Consider the following 15,708-nt stretch of genomic DNA (forward strand, 5'->3'; position numbering starts at 1 on the left):
ATTCTATACTGTTTATGCAGCTTGCATCTGGTGTTGTCTGTTGTATTGGTGGTAGTGTTTGCAGTGGTGCAGACATGTATTGCTGATAGTGTTTTTAGTTGCGCTTATTTTTTTAAGGGTGACATGTCTTTCTTTTGGAGAGATGTTTGTGTTATTTGAAAGATGTGATGAAGCATGTTTTTTTGTTCAAAGGTAAATGGTTCGATGTGGTGGTGTATACAAAGCCAGCCAATAAGCGAATTAAACGCCTGCTTAGGCCCTGTAGCCAGCAGAGGACCCCCAAGAACTCTTATATAATATTCCACAAGAGAGCTTGAAACAAAGCCGGGCAGACCATACACTCACTACAAAAGTGCGTAGGCCACCGCAAATTACGCAAGGGCCTTGCTTCCCCCCTCGTAGTGGGGGTAAACAACTTTGATGAGAGAATGAAGCAGAACTATCCTTCTTGTCACGAAAAAAATAATAAATAAAAAACACAACATGAGAGTGAATTGCGGGAACAGCAATCAGGTAAACTTGTGTTTAACTCTCCTTTCCAACTTTGATGTCAGCAAATAACAGCAATGTTAAAGTGCTCATATTGTGCTCATTTTCAGGTTCATAATTGTATTTAGAGGTTGTACCAGAATAGGTTTACATGGTTTGATTTTCAAAAGCTGATATGTATCCTTTTGGGCCAAGACTACAGCTGCAATATCTCAAGTTAAAACTTAATTTTAAAATGTTTTGAACACAAAACAATTTTATTAACGCAACTGAGGGTGTAGAAAAATCCCCTTCTCTGCCTAAAGACATTAGTGTTACAGTAGTCTATATCGACGACGTTTCAATTCCGGGATTGTTCAGGTGTTGCCGGAAATTCCGCTGGATGTCCCTTACCTTCCGCTTTCTTTGTGTTGCCATTCTAAATTCTGGTCGATTTATGAGGACTATCCGGTTAACTGCTCCTCAGATCTCTGCAGGGTAAATCCAGACAGCTAGCTAGACTATCTGTCCAATCTGAGTTTTCTGTTGCACGACTAAAACAATTTTTGAACGTAAACATGTTCCACCAAAACAAGTTCCTTACCGAGGCTATTTTGCAGCAACACCGTCATTGAGTGTGGCACTTAGCGACGACCAAGACGATTGTGATTGGTTAAAAAAAAATGTCAATAAACCAGAGCATGTTTTTCTCCCATCCCAGAATGTTGTGTGGACTAGCCAGACCCTCCTCCGAAGCGCGGTGGAGGAAGGTCTGTCAATGCGAGTTGCAGAGTCATCTTAGACTGAAAGAAGGAAAAGATGATGCAGAGACATGAGTCAGAGTATGATGATGTTTTAGGAGTAGATGGAAGGTACTGCTCTGGAATGCAGGAAATTGATTTAAAAAAAAACAAAAACAAAAACAAACTACCCAAACCCTACTGCTGCCACTGGACCTTGGTTACAAATTGCTCCTGGCTACGGTCCTGTTAAATCTGCAGCTCAAGATGACACACTGCAAGTAAAACATTCTTATTTACTGTAAGATCCTTTAATAATTGTGTAAGCACTCTTTTATAGATTGTATTTTTTCCAAATTTAAAAAAGAATCCAAATTGTGTTGAATTGTGAACTTTATACTATGTCGGATGGAAGTCAATGGATGAATGAACCTGTGTTTCAGAGTGCTCCCTGGCCTCCCTTATGGACCTTTAATGACAAATATACAGTCTGGCTAATCGTCAGAGGAGTGCACTTGCTATTACACACTGCACAGCCCCACAGGGACGGTCGAAGAGAAAAGAATGGATAATTTGCTGATCTGGACATATTCTTTCTCTCCCTCTCCTGCTGTGGATGCATAGGTGTGTCTGTGCCTGATTCTGTGTGTGTGTGTGTGTGTGTGTGTGTGTGTGTGTGTGTGTGTGTGTGTGTGTGTGTGTGTGTGTGTGCGTGTGCGTGCAAAGGTAGGGAAGTGAGTCTGTGCACATGTGCAGCAGAGGGAAGAGAGAGAAAGAGAATAAATGACTGTAATAATTGAAGATGAACATTCCAGGGCATCTGCTCTCTTCCTGTGTTTTTCTCAATGTTTCTCTCCCCCACTGCCAAATATGTATTGATTGCCATGCATATTTATAATCTGCATAGTGGGTCTCCAGTGTTTTCAGAGGTGATAGGCCTGCTTGGAGGAGCAGAATCAACAATATTGAACATACACAGACTCTCCAATCCCTCCTCTAAGCTCTGATGATGTGAAGCATTCATTTCCAGCTCTAGTTTGTTCGGAGCATTGTGTACCTTGGGTGTGGTGGAAGGTTGGTTTTATGTTGCGGTCAAGCATTATTTATTCTTGCTTCTCTTTTCAGTTTTATTCTCTTAATCCAATTTAATATATATTTATGTACTCCATTGTGCTGGAGTTTCTGCATTGTATGCATTGGCATACAATATTGCGTACAATCATATGTCATTGCCTATTAAACTCTACAGTTTATATTCTTTCTGCATGCCATTAGATGTGATTATATGTCTTCATACTTGCATTACTTAAGTCTTCAAGCTGGTTTATGGCACTTTGATGAGACAGCATCCCCCAAAGACACCCAACATGATTAAGTCTCCACTAATTATGGGATTAATTGTAATTTTACACAATTTTGTTCTACTTTTTCACTCTACCTTAACACTTATTCTGTTAATTTATCTTCCATTTGACACTGAGAGCAACTATGACTTCATTGTTTATTTCCTATCAATAGACTCTTTGAGCATCGAGCTCTCAGAGGGGAGGCACAGGATAAAGACAAGAGACAGGTCTCCTAAGTGGCTCTTCATCTGCCAGCTGTCAGGCTTGACCTTGCTCTGATGGCTCTGTGGATGTGTGTGTGTGTGTGTGTGTGTGTGTGTGTGTGTGTGTGTGTGTGTGTGTGTGTGTGTGTGTGTGTGTGTGTGTGTGTGTGTGTGTGTGTGTGTGTGTGTGTGTGTGCGTGCATGTTATGAGTGCATGTTTCCTTTGTGTATTTTGTGTGCAATGAGAACATGAGCACAATACTTTTTGTAGGTTAAGAACTTTGTATGAGCATGGATTGTGTAGGTGCTTATGAGTATATGTATTTGGGACCAATATGTGTACTTTCTGGCTAATCAAGTAATAAGTCTTAACCCTTCATAAAGCATGTTTCTCATCTTTCTCCCTCTCTTGCTCTTTTTTGATTTCCTGACTTACGTTATTTTAACCAAAATGTGTTTATCTCAAGGTTTTTTTAATGTCCTAATCACTTAATGAACCACAAAGGCGCTGCACAACATACACACACTAGAGGTACACTGGTCTTAGAGAGGGGCAGATGTGGCCTAAAGATTAAAGAGCTAAAGCTTGTGACCGGGAGGTTGTCGGTCTAATCCCCAGACCGACAGGATAAAATCTGGGTGGGGAAAGTGAAAGAGCAGCGCTTGTCCCTCCCTCATTACCACCACTGAGGTGCCCTTGAGCAAGGCCCTTAACACCAAACCAGTGGAGCTGCCCAGTGGCCAGCAGATCAGACTGTGGTTGTACCGGGCAGCTTCCAGGTATGAATGTGTAACTGTGTGATTGTGATCAAGGCGTTCCTGCAAAAGAGAGGTTGCCTCTCAGTGAACCTTCCCTGAATAAATAAATGTTAAAGAAAAGAATAAAAGATAGTAAGTCACTCGTCATGTGAACAAAAATCTTTAAAATTGGTCCAGTAATAAGCTAGAGCGCTGTAGCCGGATATCCAAGAAACGGGTTGCAATGTAATCCTATAGGGCAAATCGCACTACCAAGGTACATTCAATTAGAGGGCTTGTTTTTGTTTTTGCCAGGCTCAGATTGTTATTATAAGTGTCTACTGGGAAGAGGATGAAGTCTCGTTCTGAAATCTCCCGAGGTAACTTGCCGAAAGACAGCGGTGTAGAACCATGGATGTTTCTAGTGTGGAACACAAGTAGGGATAGACGTTCCGGGAAGTTTGTTGGCATGCAGCATAGTTTTGTGTTATCTAAAAGATTTTTAATTACACATATCCAAAAAAGGCTGAAGTTGAAGCTAGTTGTACTAACCTACAGCTACAATTGGATCCTAACACTCCATGCACTTCGCCTTGCAGACTATTGGGTCTGCAGTGACCATTTTGACCAGGGACGACTACTGCCAGCCAAAGAGAAGAAGAAACTTTATACCAAAGTAGATTTTCCTTAAGAAAAAGAGTGGAGAGCAGCAGACAGAGCGGAGGTAAGTTTCTGTGTTGCCCTGGCAACAGTAAGTTACACACAAAAGCATGACAGGATAATGGAAATGTCTCCATCTTCCAATAATGTTGTCAGACACTTATAATAACAATCTGAGCCTGTCAGTGGCAAAAACACCCACTTTTAGTGGATGTGCATTGAGGATGCACATTTGCCCTATAGATTTACATTGCAGCTCGGTTCATGACTATCGGTTACGTTATCAACATCGGTTACGTTATCAACATCGGTTACGTCATCAACATGAAAAATAAATTCAAATGTGTAAATTCAAACATCCAAAATAACCATGCACAGCCATAGACACGTACAAAACCAAGATGTATTGTGTTGGTGTCCAGTCTTCTATGGAGTGATTAAATGCTAGATGGAGCATGAAGCACTCATTGTTAGAGGGGATATTTCCCCTGGTGCCATGTCATTTCTCCGACGCTCCATTGTTCCAACCTCTCAATAACCCGAAAAATTTGCTTTGGTCCTACAGCCCACACGACGTCCACCAGCGATAGTACGAATCCCACTATGGCCACGCCAAGACTCGCCCTTCAATAGCATTTATTGGCCAGGCGTCCATACTTACGCAAGGTAACGTAACTCCATTTGTACAGGTCCTATCCCCTGACCAATCGGCTATCCTAAACTTAACCACTCGAGGTCAAATACCTAACCCCAACCAATCAAGCTACTTCGTAGGGCAGGTCTTGGCGTTGCCATAATGGGATTCGTAATTTCGCCACCAGCAGGACATTGGACTAGTGGGCTTTAGGACCAAAGGGAACAATGAGCGTCGGAGAAATGGACAGTCCCCATTTCCCCTGATGCCTCCTCCTCACACTCAGTGGATCAAAAAGAGAGACAAGTGACAGAAGGTTACATCAACCAAATGCTATTTTTCATGTACTTAATACAGTCAGCCTACCACCTATGCATCACCTTTTACAAAGGAGGGCTATGAGGAGCCACGCAGCCAGTTACATGTACCACTGTTCTATGATAAAGCACATTGAAACATAACTCAGTCGATCAGTTTAAACAACCTGGTCTCACGCCAGTTCGTAAATAGTAACGTTATTTTTATTTATTGATTGGCACGCAACAACGGGGACATGAAACGCCACAACAACGGGACGGTTGAGGTGAGGAAGAGAATAACGCGGAAAGGAACTGCAACACGCCGGACGCCATCCCCGGTCTCTGGGGTGAAAGTCCTTTGTTGTTTGACCCATCTACCACCCCGACCAACCTCCCTACTGCAGGTCCGCAGCAACTCTCAGTTCTTTTAAATCAAAGCTAAAGACCTATCTTTTTGATGTTGCCTTTCTTTAAATAACTGTTCATTCGTTATATTGAAGTTGCATTGATGACACTGTATGACACTCGATAACTGCACTGTAACTTTTATTCGCGGATTTTATCTCTCAGTTCTTTAATTTCTTATACTGCACTGTCAATTTTATTCTTGTCTTTTATCTAGTGGTATTTTTTAACATATAACCATTTTTACCTGCTCTTTAATGTTTTAATTTGTTTTTTAATCGTTTTCAAACTGCTCTTTAATGTTTTATGTAAAGCACTTTGTATTGCCCTGTTGCTGAAATGTGCTATACAAATAAAGCTGCCTTGCCTTGCCTCCACGGATTTTCTGCTTTTCATACTACTTCCTACCATTGCTGTGATCACGAAATATGCTTCCCATTTAAATACATTAAATTAAAATTTGTAATCACCACACGAAAAAAAACAACATAATCGTGCCCTGTTCATGGATCAATAGATTCAATAACGTAACCATTTCACGAACTGCCATGAGACTGGGCTGGTTTAAAAGAGACTTGGAATATAAGACAGTTATACCTTCAAACTAGAGATGGTCCGATACCATTTTTTGCTTCCCGATACCGATTCTGATACTTGAACTTGCGTATCGCCCGATACCGAGTACCGATCCGATACCAGTGTGTCATATATTTTATTATGTTTTAACAACTGTATACTACTATCCCTGTATGGATGTGATAGTATATCTATCTTTGTTGTCGGTTTGGCTCAGGTTAAACTCTCTGTGAAACATGAGCAAACACAAACAATGAACGCTACAGAACTTTCTTTTATTATGCAGTTTAACAGTCAGTTATAATGGAAAAAGAACATAAATAAACTACTTTAACATAGATTTTCTTCAGGGCTTTATTACGTGGTATCGGATCGGTGCATAAACTTCAGTACTTCCCAATACCAGCATTTTAGGCAGTATTGGAGCTGATACCGATACTGGTATCAGTATCGGCACATCTCTACTTCACTTTTTTTTTGTGAGCTAAGCTGAGGTTTTTTTTAGCGTGAGTCAAACAGATTGCTGTCCTTCTCCCATCCATGTATCCAAATGATAAAAAAAAGTTTGATTATAGAAATTGAAAAAGTCAGTTCTAAAATGAATTGTTTAAAATTGTATGTACTTAATTTTTCCACTCTATCATGCTCTGTTATGTGGGGTCAGGGTCAAGGTATGCATCCCTACACCCTCTTGCTCAACTGCAAAGGCATTGTAGGACGGGACTGGCTCTAGAAACGAGACGCAGCATCAAGAAAATAAGCATTGGCAGCAGAGGGCACAAGAGCCGGCAAACTCCTCATTTCCACAGCATGCGTAACGGCTGCGGACCGGCTCCGCTGCGTGTCTGCTGCGTGCTCCTGCAGCTGGGTCAAACATTGGACGAGTTAGCTGAATAGCTTAGTGCAGGCGCTAATGGATCCAACTGTGTATCTCGTAAATGACCCCACTAATAATGCCCGAAACGATACCAAACTTCTACACTAGTACAAATAGGTTATGCACTCATAAAACGATGGATTGGAAAGTTTGTAAGTACACCAGGAGTTTATTTAAATAACAATTGCCTGATGGCTTCTGCTCTCTGCTCCTACTGCTACCGGCAGTAAGACGAGTGCTTAAAATATTTATTAGTTTAACTTATTTTTTAAAATAAGTGCTGTAGTACAACTAGCAGGAGACAAGTTATAATTGAGGTAAGTTTGGAGACACTATCTTATTTAATCATTAAATTAATAAATATTTTTGTTGTATCTAGTCTAATTTAGATACTGATCATGCTATTGCTGTTAAAAAAGTTGCTTTCTATTAGGGAATAATGTAGATATCCAGTGCACTAATTTCCTGTAACCTACACAACTAATGTTAATTGATCTAATCTAAATCTAAAACAGAAATTGCTGTTACCTGGGATTATCGTTGCCATTGTCATTGAGGGAATTTCCAATGCGGATCTCAGCACCATTGATTCTATCGTGGCAACAATCTCTTCTGTTGGTGATGATGACAATGTTGATTGTATACGTCTTCAGGAGGTCCAGTCTCCACCATGGTTTTAAATCGTTTCCTGTGTGGCTACAGGATCCCTGTCCCAAGTCGCTAGCACTATTTCCATCAATGGCCCCTTCAGGAATGGCATTACCTTGCACGGAGGACTGAGTCACAGTTCCACATTGAGCAATATTATAATCTGGACAAAGTTATAAAATGTGTCATTAAAGATAGCTTGAGGAAGCCACTGATTATTACATGTGTTGATTTTACCAAACCTGCCAAAGAACAGGCAGTCATCATATATTTACTTTTGCTATAACTTTTACTGTGACTGTCATGTAAGTCATGTATTGGAAACATTACATGGTACAAATCATGAGTTGAAGCAGTGTTTAGCTATGAAATGTGATTTAAAAAGATAGATTGAGAAAGCCACACGTATTACAGATGTGGATTACATACTAAACAATTGAAATTATTGGGGAATAGTCAATAATTTGATTGAACAAATTCAAAGAATAATCTCACCAGATTGGCCACTTGTCTGTCCTAGAACAGCCAACAACACAAAACCCACGACTGTGGAGTAACTTCACACTCATATAATATTATTAAACTTTAAAGATCTTGTACTCAACATGCAGAACAATAATATAACAGTAAACAAATATTTGTGAAGTGGTGTTCTGAACAGAGAATGAAGTCAATTTTTTCGTGTGTGTTGTAATCAGAGTTTCTCTGTTTTATGTATTGGTAACCTATCCGGCAACACGTGCATGTTGGAGGATCTAAGTGCATGTGAGTCGCTCCCTTTGGCATCAGTATTTGAGGACATGGGTATGAGAACGGGCTGTTGAAATTGTTAGCCCCTCCCTTCAGGTTGATTTCCCACTGGCTGTCTGGTTGCCGGTGACTCCCTGCCAGTCTACATTGCTCGCTGCCCAGGTTGGGTTACTGCGTAAAGTCAGTGCAAACACTGAGTTAACGCAGTAACCCAATGATAATGCCGGCCACTGATGAGCACAGCTCTTCCATGGAATCATGCAGCTAACTAACCTCCAGTACTACAAACAAAATAAAAAATAGCATTAACTTTAGTATCACTTGATTATCAGTATTGGTCACATTGTCAAATTGCATATGTAAAATAAAAGGAAGAATAAAGTTGATCAGTAATTCTGCCAAAGACCTACCTTAAAGCTTTCAAGCGCATTGGAAGCAGCTGTTATATGCATGTCTGCAAAGAGAGCAAGTCTTTTTATACTTTTTTTGCCAAGCGTGATTGACAAATTTTAGATTAATACATATAGTGATCAAACATCCTGGTGTTGTTTTTGTATATGCATGGCGCTCACTTTATTAGAAACGACCGGCAGCTCGCGGTTCCCTATAACCCGCTCACAGTCACTTTTTATCGGGTTAACTGAACTACCAACGGCCGCTGATAGGACAGAGCTGTGATGGAGCTCTGTAGTCGTTTTCACAGAGCTCGGTAGCGGCTAAAAAATAAAGTAAATAAGTAGCTGACTGCACAATTGATCCTTTTCAATGATGTAGTTTGTGGTATGTGTTGAACTTCATTGTATTATACAGAGATATGTTTCTGTTACTAATCCCACCCTCATTGATATAAATGGGGTGGACAAAACAATTGAAACACCTGACAGTATGATGCAATATAATTCAAAGACGCTACAAAATGCTGCCTCTAAAATTATCATACAGTTTAATTTACACTTCTCTTAAACTGTTTTTACCTAAAACCGAACATTATAGCCTCCATGAAGTCCTATTGCAGGAATGTTGTATTACAGTAGACTGCATTAGTTTTGGCTAGGTGTAGCTAAAAACTGGCAACTGAGTATATGTGTAAATACATTCGTACATCTAGTGTTTATATTTTAGAGTTTATAGTTTGTAGCTTATTTGATGTAGATTGGATATTATTGCTAAGATAATACCATGGTGATAGCTTAAAGCAAATACAAGGAGTTTTTAAATGGTTATGAAACGTATGTCTCAATTTACTACTGATGCCTCTTTATGACCTGCATTAGCAAAAAATAACCCATCAGCCAGAAGACTGGCTATGTATATAATGCCTGTTACCGGATACCAATCCACACAAAATCAGACCAGACAATTTACGGCACACAGACCAGAAGAGCCTATGTTTACATTTACCCAAGCAAAATTGTGCAGCGAGTAATACGGTTGCCAGTTAAAAGTCAACAGGAGTAGATTTATCTAGAATTTTGTTATTTCCTATATCGTGGACCTGGTAACAGGGTGTAAGCAAAGCATAGTAGTTGTTCTGTTGTCGGCTGCAAAAACCAACAGAAAAGTCTTCCTGTAGTCAATCATCTGAGGATGACATGACCCAGTAGATTTTTTGTTGTTGTTGACTGAACTGTGCCCACCACAGCTGGAATACTATTTCTCAAGTGGGACCAGTACACAGTAGGAATAACACTGTGCCTTGTTGTGTTTTTCTGTATTGAACTTTCATAAAAATGTTACGACTCTACATATCTCAGTGGATTAAAACCATGCCAGGAATCCTACGCTAGGTGTGTGATGATACCAGTCTGCAGAACGGGCTGTGGGTCCATAATTGTGACATTCTCTCCTTAGTATGTGTAGGGACCTACAGAAATACAGCTAAATAAATACAAAAGTGTTTATTTCATAAAGCTAAATATATGAATAAATTGTGTTTCATTTCATATATTCACACTGTACTTATTTATGTTCGTACTGTATTTATGTTGACACTGTACTTGATGTTGACACCGCACTACAATACAATTTGTACAATCTTAATCTTAATTTAAACCTAATCTTACTTGTAACTTAATTTCAGTTTTCTTTTACTTAACATTTTTATTTAATGTATTACTGTAGCTATGTTACTTTATACACTTACTGACTTGCTCTTTTGTTATTTTACCTTGAATTTGACTGTGAGCAACTGCAACAAAATGATTTCTCTGAAGGGATCAATAAAGTATTCTGATTCTGAATCTAAATTCAATGAAATAGAACTTTCCCATAATCCTTTGTTTTGACGTGAATTGTAATGTATTTCCTGACTGGGTAATCCAATCCAAGCCAATAAGAGATCACTATGTTGGGAAGTAGGAAAAACGGGAAAGTCTGAGGTGACTGATGTTTGTAGACTAAACTTTTTTTTTTTAAATTGGCACGTATTGGCAAGTATCATTTTGCAGCTAACAGTCGTGTGCAACTCGTAGTTTGGTAACTTGTTATCCCGCAGTTTTAAGTGAAGTGCAAACAGGTTAGCCGCATTTGTTGTTTTCGCTATATTTGTATTAAGTGTTAACGTTAACTGTAATAACGTTAAGCTAGCGCCGTCGGGAGGGACAGTCAACTGTAAACGCCAACCGCAGCTATCACCGAGGACTTCGCTGGAGGACAGTGTAATTAGCCGTTGTAGCCACTCCTATGTTGCCACACAGACGGATTGCCTGCTAAACCTGGCCTGCAGCTGTCTCATCAGCCCAGCTGTTGACTCTACTCAGCTGTTTTTTCTTCCTTATCGCGGATCGGATGCGTGAGTAACATTGATGTTTCTAACAGACACAAAGTGTGTCTCAGCTCAGATTGACTCATGTGCACAAACTTAAGGGGCCCCAACGGTTAAAAACCCAAATTTTAAAAGGTTGAACTGGTTAAACCCACAAGTAGGCTATAGGAATTGACTGTTAATTGTGTTGAAATATAATTCATGTTAAAGTGTTAACTGTTTAATATTTGCTAAGCTAAAACAATCTTAGGCTTTGGTTAACTCTGTTGTGTTCTTGTGAGAGTTTCTTTTTTATAAAAAAATGTAAGGGCCGTTAGGCCGGTTAAGCGTGTTTTACAGTACCGCAGCCGAGCTGGCGTGTGCATATGTGACGTCATGAAATCGCCGTGACTATACCTGCGCTAGTGGGTCGCGACACTAGTTGCAGTCTTCTCCTGAACACCGGCAGCGCTAATGAGCAAAGGCTACTGATGTTGCTATTTCTACTGGCTAGAAGAAGAAGAAAAAGGTAAACAACGGCAGAACTGGCAGCAGCATTGCCGTCAATGCTTCGATTTGATTCAATGACCTACTTCATCGGATCGAGCCTTTCATTCACCATAAAAGAACTCATCTTAACCCAGTAAGTTTACCAGAGAGACTTGCAGTCACTCTGAGAGTTCTGGCATCCGGTTGTCGGCGAACTCATTCAGGCCTCCTGTTTCCGCTTTGTCGCGCGCTGCTGAAAAAAAAAGAGCTGTGCGCGACCTCGGCTCGCGCGCCATAAATCGGACGCGCCGGCCGGATATTACATCATTTTGACGTCACGATGTCGCGCGCCACCTTGGATGCGTCTAGTATATAACGGCTTTTACACACTGCAAGCGTCGCGCGAGCGTGTCACGGTGCAGATCCACTTGTCCGTGCGACGCTTCTGTCGCGTCGCGCCCCGCTCTATTCCTATGGGTGACGTCAAGCGACTTCAACGCTCCTGAAAAGCATTCCGGGAAGGCGGCGCTACATTTGAAAAAATGCTGTGTGTCAAAAATCTTTCAAACTGACCTTTGTTGATCTGAAATGAAGACACCGCTCACGCAACGTGGCAGTAGAGTCGGGTGATATTCAGATCAAAATGGCAATTGAGGTGGAGTGCATCCTATTGCTAATTTTACATCGGCAGCAATAAAATAGGCAGCGCAGAGATAGGCGGTGGTATGTTCGCCCTTTAAACAGAAATAGAGATCAGGATGGGGAGTAAATTTGTCACGGCACTTTTCCAGTCCGTTTTCACCTTATCTACGGTCTTTCCCATCGCGGTTGCAACCTCTCACCAGGCATTTTCCAACGCTATTTTATAATTTTTCCTCTTCTCCCGCCATTGTATTCAAACCTTCTTCTGTAAACATAATATACTTCAATTAATGTACAATACTTGCAATGTCGCCCCCACCGACAACGCATTGTATTGCGTGCATCGGCGCGTAACAAAAACTAGGACAACACATTTTGCTACGCATCAACGCATAATGGAGGCCCGAAGCGTAGCGATGCGTAGCGATGCGTAGCCTTGCGGGCGCGTATGCGTACCGATGTGTTGACTCTCTAACACCCCTAAGTCTACCAGCGTTTCATATTTAAAAGGGTGGTTCACAATTTGGGACATAGGACCTCATTTCTAAGTTAGCCAGTGTGTAATTTATCAGTGGAGACCGTTTTCAACTCGTGTCCAGTCCTTCTAGTTATAGAGTTTGCTGGTGCTAGGCTAGCGCAAGTCAACAGTTTCTGCTAGCCTGCCACTAAAAACAGTCTAACCCACTCCACAGTACACCCAAGGCAAATAAATTATAATGCCAGACTATTGATATAAATGTCTGTGTTGATAGAATAATGTTAGAAATAAAACTATCCTTGCATCTCAATTATCGCATTACATTTTGAGGGACTAGTTTCTCAGCAGCGGTGGAATTTTACATTGCTCCAGTTAGTAGTACTGCGCTGAAAAGTAAACAGAGAAGTGCACTCCAGTCGGGACATTTTGTGCAGATTGGTCTGTCTCGGGAGGCGCTATGCCCAAACACATTTAGATCTTGAAAACTAGTGTCCAGCTCCAGTTCTCAAATCTGTGGGATAACTAAGTCCCACTCCCTGCAGCAAAAACATTTGTCATCTGTTGGCATTTTTATACATTTTCTGCACTGGCACCACCAGTCTCCCGATGTTCTGTCCCGGTTCTCTACTGCAGCACCAGCGGGGGCTGTCTCTACAGACACTTGTTCTCTTTCTGCCATTTGAGCATCCATCCCTCTTAGTTCTTGGTCTGTGTATTCCGGCTCATAAAGGTACGGTTCGTTTGATAACAAGTCAGAAACATCGGCATGACTTTCAAACTTGGCCATAGTACTATCTTGATGATTCCTTCGTGCAGTGTGCTCTGCTTCCGTAGCAATGAGTGACAGCGGCAGGTGAATAAACTAGCGTGATTGTCATGGAAACTGGCATCCTCGGAAGCCTAGGTAATATCAGTCTGCCGCTGCCGTAGCCTATGCCTTCTACCAACTACAGGGAACAAAGTATAACTATTGCAATGCGATGCAAGGGTAGTTTTATTTCTAACATTATTCTATCAACACAGACATTTACATCAATAGTCTGGCGTTATAATTTATTTGCCTCGGGTGTACTGTGGAGTGGGTACCTGTTGACTTGCGCTAGCCTAGCACCAGCGAACTCTGCAACTAGAAGGACGGGATGAAACATGTTGAAAATGGTCTCCACTGATAAATTACACACTGGCTAACTTGGAAATGAGGTCCTATGTCCCAAATTCTGAACCACCCCTTTAAGTGAAAATGGTTAAAGGAAATTTTCTTAAACTATTTAAGTAGCTATAACTTCATTTAAGGGATTTTCAAGTGCATTGGCACTGATTTTGAGTTGTTTGATACTGTAAAGCAACAGTAGACTACAGATATTTATGTGTAACATAAAGTGATATCTTGAAGAAAATATTTTAATATATCTTAATACATTTATAAAACTGTGCGGCGAATTTCAGAAGTGGTGTACGGACGAAACATAGGATGTGAGTACGCACAGAAATATTCAGATTTATAAAACCGTGCGCCGGTTTGCCTTTATAAATCACAATCAACTCTAAATTAGTCGCAGCTTCATGTTACATTACATACAAAGCAACTTACAATTGCTATGTACAGTATGTCAGAGGCCACATGCCTGGAGTTAAGTGTCTTGCTCAGGGACACATTGATTGATGCATCGCAGTGGGAATTGAACCCGGATCTCCCACACCAAAGGCATGTGTCATATCCACTGCGCCATCACCACCTGTCACGTTGCATCCATAGTTGCCTATAAATATATTCATTGATTGAGACATCATGGCAAACGTAGAGAGGAAAAGCAAAAAAATAAACTTTAGCCTACCCAATGGTATTGGACATTGATTGAATGAAAATGCTTTCAATTAATGAAAGCAGTTTCATTCTCACTCTGTGCCGTTATAGCAACATGTGTGAAGTCAATAGCACCGATTACATTTGGGAAACCAGACATTGCTGCAAATTGCGCATTTATGTTTGCCTGTTCACCCACCGTGTAAGGAAACTTTATGTAAAGATGCGACAAACCTATTATACCTCCGAACACGTCTGGCATAACACAGCTAAGGGTTGGTTGAGATATCCCTGACCTGTCAGCCAATTCCCTCTGAAAAGTCGCCAGAAATCCCAGTGTAGTGAGGACTTGAAGTGGGACTGGCACGGCGTGGTTTCTCTGAGTGCTCCTCTGTAACGCTGGGCCCTAAGCGGCACAGATATCCAACAGGACAGTCCGAGGAAGTCAAAACTGGCTCATAAGCCACTGGTCCTCGTTTGCCAGCAAGTCTTCTTGCTGTCTAAAGATTCGGTCCCTCCGAGTCCTTCCATTTGCCACATCTTCTAACAGCGCAAGATCAGCCATGGTGCGTCATGTGATGGCATGCCTTTTTTTTACCCATCGATTTAATAGCATCTAATAAGCTACAGGTGTCTTTTTTTGTTTTTGTTCTGTTTTGTAAATGGAAGATAGTTCTGCGCAGATGTTATTTTTTGCACCTTTCAAAATGGTTAAGACATGTGTTACGATGAAAACACATTTAATAATAAACAAACTAAAGCCACCAATAAACATGATTGATTCTACATGATAACGATATTAAAACTATATGCTCTGCCGGATGGAGACATTGAGTACAGCATCAGTTTTACACATTGTTTACCATATTTATGAGAATAACTTACATAAAATGCCAATATAATTACAGAACACTGCAGATCGGTCAAACAGGTGTTTGTGTAGGATATCAGTTGTAAGAATGGCTTTGTGAATTCTTCATATCCTCAATGAGAGGCAGTATTTAAATTTATTTTACACAATGGTCTCGGTTTCACGTGTTTCATCCATCTGCTGTCGGTGTCGCCGTGTCTCATTTCACCCGTTTCTGTGAATACTCCTGGGTCAGAGTGTCCGTGGAGGACCGCACATTTTCCCATCAAGTTTGCTTTGTCTTCTTTTGTACGTACGCCACGTTTATAAATGAGGCCCCAGAACGTTTCATTTTACT

The sequence above is a fragment of the Perca fluviatilis genome, chromosome 7 (genome assembly GCF_010015445.1).
Source record: "Perca fluviatilis chromosome 7, GENO_Pfluv_1.0, whole genome shotgun sequence".
Lineage (NCBI taxonomy): Eukaryota > Metazoa > Chordata > Actinopteri > Perciformes > Percidae > Perca > Perca fluviatilis.